Raw genomic sequence first — 9,153 nt, forward strand, 5'->3', positions numbered from 1 at the left:
TCGCCTAGTTGATCCTAGATCAAATGATCTTAATCCTGATATGATTAGGCTCAATCTCGAGAGGCTATTCGTGTTCTTTGATTTGTTAGTTAAGCCTACTTTTAGGTCAGGGTGATACGTACATTTTGGGAACACGGTAGTGCAATTGAGTGGGAGCGTTATCATAAACATGGAATCTATAACTTCTATCTGGCGAATAGTAAGCAAAGGATGATCTCCTTCGAGCTTGACCAAACGAACATAAATGGTGGAGTACTCATTTCACATAAGCTGAAATATCATTTATACGGGGTCAAGTGTTTTAAGGAAAAAATACATTGTAGGGTGTAACGGTAATCTAATCCCTTTACAGTATAGATCATTCATATAGAGGATCATTGATCAAATTAGGATTATAACAATGGATAACTAATGATGTGTCTATATGGTGGAACATATAGAGCATTCTATATACTGAGAGTGCAATTCTAAGTTCTATGCGTGGATTCAACGAAGAATTAATAAGTTAGTGAATTTTAGTGCTAAATTCTTGATCTACATATTAGAAGCTCGGTTATATAGACCCATGGTCCCCGCACTAGTTGAGATAATATTGCTTGTAAGACTCATGTAATTGGTTTTGATTAATCAATTATAATTCTCAAATTAGACTATGTCTATTTGTGAAATTTTCACTAAGTAAGGGCGAAATTGTAAAGAAAGAGTTTTAGGGGCATATTTGTTAATTATGATACTTTGTATGGTTCAATTAATAAATATGATAAATGACAATATTATTTAATAATTATTTATAGTTATTAAATAGTTAGAATTGGCATTTAAATGGTTGAATTAGAAAATTGGCGTTTTTGAGAAAATCAGATGCAGAAAAGATAAAACTTCAAAATTGCAAAAAGTGAGGCCCAAATTCACTAAGCATGGCCAGCCACTTTTGTAGGCAATTTAAACTGATATTTTCATTATTTTAATGCCAAATAATTCAAACCTAACCCTAGTGGAATGCTATAAATAGATAGTGAAGGCTTCAGGAAAATTACACTTTTCTTCTGACACTTCTGATTCAGAAAAAACTGAGCCTCTCTCTCTCCCTATCTTTAGCTGCCACTTCCCTCTTCTTTTCTTCTTCAATATTTCGAAATTCTTAGTGTGAGAATAGTGCCCACACACAGCAAGTGATACCTCAACCATAGTGAGGAAGATCGTGAAGAAAGACTTTCAGCAAGAAGGAGTTTTCAGCATCAAAGATTCAGAGAAAGAGATCCAGGTTCAGATATTGATAATGCTCTGCTACAGAAAGGAATCAAGGGCTAGATATCTGAATGGAATGAGTCATTTAATTCCGCTGCACCCAATGTAAGGTTTCTTAAACTTTATATGTGTTTATTTTATCGTTTTAGAAAGTTCATATTTAGGGTGTTAATCAACATACTTGTGAGTAGATCTAAGATCCTGGTAAAATAAATTTCCAACACAAACTCCCACTTGCACTAATATAAAACAAAATGTGTATTTCAAATAATCATTAACACCTTGATATACAAATCAAGTGTAGTAGTAGTAAACTCCTCGTAATAGGATATGATAGGTTGAATTAAACACAACCTCTTCTCCACCATTACTCTTCCTTAATCACAAAATCCTTGATAATGTGAAATTCCTCTCTATATGTCTACTCTCTTGGGATACTGGATTCTATACTTTTTGGCAACTACTCTTTTGTTATTCAGGAAGTAACCCTAGTAGTTAAGGCAAGTTGGAACGGTGCCACAAAAGTATAGAACTTTCCTTAGACTGAATAAGTATCTTTCCTGAAACTTTTAACATTCAGTCTCTCTCTGGTAGACCAAGAGATTTCAGATAGGTTTTTACACTTCTCCAAAATCACTACTTGTAACGCCCTAATGCTAAGGCACGCTACAGTGCTTTTTCAATTATTGTGCAATCTTTGCTAATCAAAGAAATTTCTCGAAAAACGTGTCAAATTAAAACTTTTGCTTTAAATACTAAATTTTGTAATATAATATAATATTTACAAATTCCGGGATCCCGTTTTCAAACTTTGTAAAATTTACTTTTCAACCTATACATTTCAAAATACATAATTTCCAGGTCGCACAGCGACTTTCAAAATACAACTCCGAGATGTCCCGAGACCGAACACTCCAGGTCGCGCTGCTTGACATGTACAATCTCACCCGAGATCAGGTTCATTCTTGTTCAGCCTTCGCCTTTCCTTTACCTACACATGGAAGCAGAAACTGTGAGTCAACGGACTCAGTAAGAAATGCATATAACATACCATATAATTTCCGACCTGTAAATAGGCGCCCATACACCTATTTACAGAGCTTAACAGATGAGTATGAACGTTCAACACCAGGGTACAACCACTATACCACATACACATCGTACCTCACTGTACGAGTGCTGGTAGGGTTTACCCCGAACACTGAGTAACACTGAGTGATGTACCACACACCTTAGTATTTTCTCGTGCCCGTGTTGGTATCACTGTATCGTACTCACAACCACAATAATCACTATACCAATGCACTCTATAACTTATTCATACATGTGTTGGTAGTGCTTAACATAATTCAAGCATGCATATACAAACACATATACACACATTCAGATAATCACATCTTACATTATACACAGTTCTTACCTGTTCTCCGAATTCAAGTGTGTTGGCCGACCTGAACGGAAATCACGTGCTAGATGGATGCCCTAATCACCATAATTGTAACACAGATGAGTGACTTGCTAAATCACTTTCCGGGATTTAAACTTGAAACTAAAAGTTTCCCTATCGATAAACCTCATGGCAATACCCTAAATATCTCAAAATTGGGCAAAACTAGGGTTCTGAAAATTCCCCCAACAGGCAGACCGATTGCCAACCGGAAATCCGGTTCTGGGTCACCGTCCGGTCGACCGGTTGGTACAGGTCCCCCAGAACCGGAATTTCGGTTCTGTGCTGGGAACCCAAAAATTTCCCCCATGACCTCAAATCTCAATCAAACTTTATCAAACTCTCCAGTACACCTATACAATGCATAAACAACCATTTCCAACCAATAATTCACAAAACAAATCAATAAATCTCAAGTTGCCATTAAAGCTCAAAGCTTGAGTTTCAAAACTCAAGCTTGCTTAGAACTAACATCAAGCATCAAAACCAGCTGCTAGGGACTTAGATTAACTCAAATGAACCCTAATTTTCGGACTAAACAAACATCACACTCTAACAGCCACTGTTTAGGAAAAACATAACTTAAAATCAATGAAAAAGCTTAAAATCACATCTTCAAAGGTTCTAGGGCTTACCTTAGATGAAACCTCCTCGAATCCTAGCTTAATCCCAGAAAATGGAAGAGAAAAATCTGATCTTTGCCCTTGCTTAGCCCCAGCCGAGAGAGAGAGAGAGAGAGAGAGAGAGAGAGAGAGAGAGAGAGAGAGAGAGAGAGAGAGAGAGAGAGAGAGAGAGAGAGAGAGAGAGAGAGAGAGAGAGTTCAAGAAATAACTCAATTTCCAATTTTCCTTCTTTTCTTAATTTTTTTCTTTTCTTCAAAGTAATCCCTTATTTTCCAATCAATAATTAACTAGGTGTCATCACCCATGGCTGCCACCTACTCCCACCAACGAAAAGACTAAAATGCCCTTTAGACTTAAAACTAGGGTATTTCTAAAGCTAGGGGTAAAATGGTCAAATTCCATAACCCCGCTCAATCCCGATAATTTATTTTCTCTAAAATATTTCCCGCTATAAAATAAGGTTCTAAACTTATCCATGTGATCAATCTAGCCATCCATCGCATTTTCCGTTGTCGCCGAGCAAAAATTACAAAAATAACATATTACACATATAAGCTAAATAATACCCCTAGAGTTTAATAAAATCTCCGGAATTGAGAAATTATAACTCTAATATTTATTTCTAAATATTGGGATTCAAAATTAAATAAATTCACAAATAATAATAAAATAATAAAAATTAGTGCTAATTGTCTTTACTAATCAAAACTTACTAGAGCGGTCATTACACTACTCCACCCCCAAAGTAATCACCATCTCATCAGCAGACTTTCTAGCACACAGACAAGTCTCGAAATCTGATGTGGTGTAGTCTAAGAGTTTCAAAATCACCCTTATTGACTAACATATAGTTCCTCTTCTTAACCTTAAAAATTTACTTGATTGTCTTCCAATGTTCCTCTTCTGGATTAATCTGATACTTACTCATTACTCCCACTCAACAGCAGGTGTCTGGTCTAAGGCATACAAAAGCATATCTGAGACCTCTCACTGTTGATTTAAGAAATTCTTTCATGGCTTTATCTTTTCTAGAATAGTTGAAACTTTTCCTTAGATAAATAAAATCTATGTCTAAGAAGTTGTGAAGCTTCTATAGATTGCCATTGGAAAGAAAATGCTTCAGCATCTTACTAAAGTAAGTTGCTTGCATTAGAGTAAGTAATTACCAGGTATACCACAAGCCATAGGTTTAGATAAATTCAAACCTACAATACTAGGAACAGGAAGGTTTGTTAAGTCCATTGAATAGACTTATGAACGAAATTTCCTATCATGTCCTTGTAATAGAAAACTTTAGGTTACTCCATGTGAATGGATCAAACTATAGTTCTCTTGGCTTTCTTCTTAGTTTCTTATCTTGACAATCCATTACTTGTTTAAACTCACAATGGATTTTAATCACTAGTGTCTTCCAAGTCATAAGAAGAGTGAGTTCCTAGAAACTCTCCCACTACGACAAGGTACCGTGAACTATGTCAAAGAAAACTAAATGGTATAGACCTCTTCAGTTGTGTTAAGACAACAGAGGCAGTGGGATCATCTTGTAAAATAAGATGATAGAATACTTTTGGAATCAAGAAAAAATATCTCCTTTATTTGCTACTTTATTTTCAGATTTAGTCATTTTCTTAGAAAAATAGTATTTGTTTAAACAAACACTTTCTTATCTAATGACTATGGGATGCTCCACCCCTAATCACTTAGAATAGCTAACAAACATGCAAACCAAGGTTAGGAGTTCTAGCTTTTCTTAAGTTTTCGATTAGGTCATCCATGAATCTAGTAATGATTTATATAAAGTATACAACCATTGCATCATTCTGAAATTTATTTCCTTAGAAGGATTTAGGCAACGACTAGTAACTAATCATGAATATGCAACTCGAATTTCTGGGGAGGGTAAATTTGGATATAATTCAAAATCAAATTAATGATCTTTGAACTGCATATCTACTAACTTTTTCTCCACCCCTATCAGTTCGCAAGATCTTAAACCACTTACCATTGCTAGAAATTCATGAAATTTTTCACACATTTCAAATTACAAAAATAACATATTACACATATAAGCTAAATAATACCCCTAGAGTTTAATAAAATCTCCAGAATTGAGAAATTATAACTCTAATATTTATTTCTAAATATTGGGATTCAAAATTAAATAAATTCACAAATAATAATAAAATAATAAAAATTAGTGCTAATTGCCTTTACTAATCAAAACTTACTAGAGCGGTCATTACAATTATCCCTCCGTTAATAGGATTTCGTCCCCGAAATCTAACCTGAACAGCTCTGGATGCTGCGTCCTCATATCTGACTCCAATTCCCAGGTGGCTTCTTCCACCTTACTGTTCCTCCAGAGCACCTTAACCAGTGCAATAGTCTTGTTCCGAAGAACTTTTTCCTTTCTATCCAAAATCTGAACAGGTTGCTCTTCATAGGATAAGTCTGGTTGTAGTTCAAGGGCTTCATAACTCAAGACATGAGTCGGGTCCGATACGTATTTCCTTAACATAGAAATGTGAAATACGTCATGAACAGCCGATAATGCTGGTGGTAAGGCTAGCCGATACGCTACCTGCCCGACCTTCTCGAGTATCTAAAATGGCCCAATGAACCTAGGGCTTAATTTACCCTTCTTCCCGAAGCGCCTAATACCTTTCATTGGTGAAACCCGCAGGAAAACATGTTCCCTTGCCTGAAATGTAACATCTCTGCGCTTCGGATCAGCATAACTTTTCTGCCTGCTTTGAGCAACAAGCATCCGAGCCTTGATCTTATCAGTAGCTTCATTGGTCCTTTGCACTAACTCTTGACCCAAGTACTTCCTTTCTCCTGTCTCGTCCCAGTGAATAGGAGAACGACATTTTCTACCATATAACATCTCATAGGGAGCCATCCCTATTGTACTCTGGTAGCTGTTATTGTAGGAGAATTCAATTAAAGGCAAGTACTTACTCCATGAACCCTCAAAGTCCATGACACAGGCTCGCAGTAGGTCTTCTAAAATCTGAATAGTTCTTTCTGACTGACCATCAGTCTGAGGGTGAAAAGACTGTGCTGAACTTTAACTTGGTACCCATAGCCTTTTGAAGACTCACCCAAAACTTCAATGTGAACTTTGGATCCCTATCTGACACAATAGATTTAGGGGCTCCATGGAGACGAACTATCTCCTTCACATACAATTCAGCGTACTGATCCACTGAATATGTAACTTTCACTGGTAGAAAATGAGCTGACTTTGTAAATCTGTCCATAATAACCCATACTGAATCATATATCCCCGTAGTTCTAGGTAAACCAGTTACGAAGTCCATTGCAATGTCCTCCCACTTCCATTCTGGAAGGACTGAAGGTTGCAATAACCCTGCCGGCCTCTGATGTTCAGCTTTAATTTGCTGGCAGGTTAAACACTTGGACACGTAGTCTACCACATCTCTTTTCATTCCATACCACCAGAAGTAGGGTTTCAAATCCTGATACATCTTGGTGGTTCCCGGATGCAACGAATAAGGCGTGGTGTGAGCTTCATCCAGTATTTCTTTCTTAAGCTCATCAACACTAGGAACACAAACTCGAGCTTTGTATAATAACATTCCACTGTTCGAGACTGAAAAACCTCTAGGTCGACCAGCCATTATTTCGTCTCGAACCTTAACTAGCTCGGGATCTTCCAGCTGTGCCTTTCTGATTCTCTCCAACAAATCAGACTGAAGTGTTAAATTATGTAGTTTCCCGACCACAAACTCAATCCCTGCACTAACCATTTCCGAAGCTAGTTGAGGGGCTATCATAACTGTGGTACAAATTTGCCCGGGACCTTTTTTGCTTAAAGTATCGGCCACAACATTGGCTTTCCCGGGATGATACAGTATTTCACAATCATAGTCTTTAACCAACTCCAACCACCTTCTCTGCCTCATATTCAGATCTTTCTGGGTGAAAAAGTATTTAAGACTCTTATGGTCTGTATAAATTTCACACTTTTCACCGTAAAGATAATGTCGCCATATCTTTAAAGCAAAAACCACAGCAGCGAGCTCTAAATCATGAGTTGGATAACGCTGCTCATAATCTTTCAATTGACGAGAGGCATAAGCTATGACTCTGTCAGCTTGCATCAGAACACATCCCAGACCCTGTCTGGAGGCATCACAATAAACCACAAATTTTTCTTGATCTGATGGCAAAGCTAACACCGGAGCTGTTATCAAACGCTGCTTCAACTCCTGAAAGCTTGTTTCACACTTATCTGACCACACAAACCTCTGATTTTTCTTGGTCAATTCGGTTAGGGGCATAGAAAGTTTAGAAAATCCTTCGACAAAACGCCGATAATACCCTGCTAATCCGAGAAATCTTCGAACTTCTGTCACAGACTTGGGCCTCGGCCAGTTCTTCACTGATTCTACTTTATTTGGATCAACCATAATTCCATTCTTCCCAACAATATGACCCAGAAAGGACACCTCAGACAACCAGAATTCGCACTTTTTGAACTTGGCATACAACTTGTGATCCCTAAGTCGCTGTAATACCATTCGCAGATGATGCTCGTGCTCCTCTTCTGACTGAGAGTATACAAGAATGTCATCGATAAACACTATAACGCAGTTATCGAGGAAATCCTTAAATACCCTATTCATGAGATCCATAAAGGCTGCAGGAGCATTCGTCAATCCGAACGACATTACCAGAAACTCATAGTGCCCATATCTGGTTCTAAAAGCAGTCTTCGGTATGTCCTCCTCCCGAATTCTAAGTTGATGATAACCAGACCGTAAATCAATCTTTGAAAACACTGTCTTTCCCTGAAGTTGATCAAACAGATCGTCGATTCTGGGTAACAGGTACTTGTTCTTAATCGTCAACTTATTAAGTTCCCGATAATCGATACACATTCTGAGGGAACCATCCTTCTTTTTCACAAAGAGAACTGGAGCTCCCCAGGGCGATACACTGGGTCGAATAAACCCAATATCAAGCATCCCCTGAAGTTGCAACTTAAGCTCCTTGAGTTCTGCTGGAGCCATCCTATATGGAGCTTTAGAACAGGTTCGACTCCAGGTGCCAAATCAATTACAAAATCAATCTCTCGTTGTGGCAGCAATCCCGGCAACTCCTCGGGGAACACATCAAGAAAATCTTTCACCACCCGGACTACCTCAGGCCCAAATGTTTCAGGTCTGCTAGAGTCAAATACCACCGCTAGAAGTCCTACACAACCATTGCATAGTAAATCTCTAGCCCTCAGCACAGAAATAATCAGGATCCAAGACCCCTGAACTGATCCAACATAAACAAATGGATCTTCACCTTCCGGCTGAAAAATCACCATTTTACGCCTACAATCTATACTGGCCGAATACTTGGATAGAAAATCCATTCCCAGTATAATGTCAAACTCAGTTAATTTCAATTCTATGAGGTCAGTACTCAATTCCCTATCTTTGATCCTAATTGGCATAGACCTAATACGCCTATTAGAGATAACCAATTCACCGCTAGGCATTAGGGTTCCAAACCCTTTTTCTAAAATATCACAAGGCCTACCCAAAAGATCAATTACTCTTGTAGCTACATATGAGCCTGTAGCTCCCGAGTCAAATAATACTGTAAACAACAAGTTGTTGACGGGAAGCTGACCTGTCACAACAGAAGGACTGGCTGCAGCATCAGCTTGGGTAATGGCAAACACTCAAGCAGGAACTGGTTTCACTTCTGCTTTCGGCTCCTCTTTCTTTGCCTGGGGGCAATCTTTCTTGAAATGCCCCACCATGCAACACATAAAGCATGTCTTTCGGTTACACTCTCCCGGATGATGTTTCT

The sequence above is a fragment of the Cannabis sativa genome, chromosome X (genome assembly GCF_029168945.1).
Source record: "Cannabis sativa cultivar Pink pepper isolate KNU-18-1 chromosome X, ASM2916894v1, whole genome shotgun sequence".
Lineage (NCBI taxonomy): Eukaryota > Viridiplantae > Streptophyta > Magnoliopsida > Rosales > Cannabaceae > Cannabis > Cannabis sativa.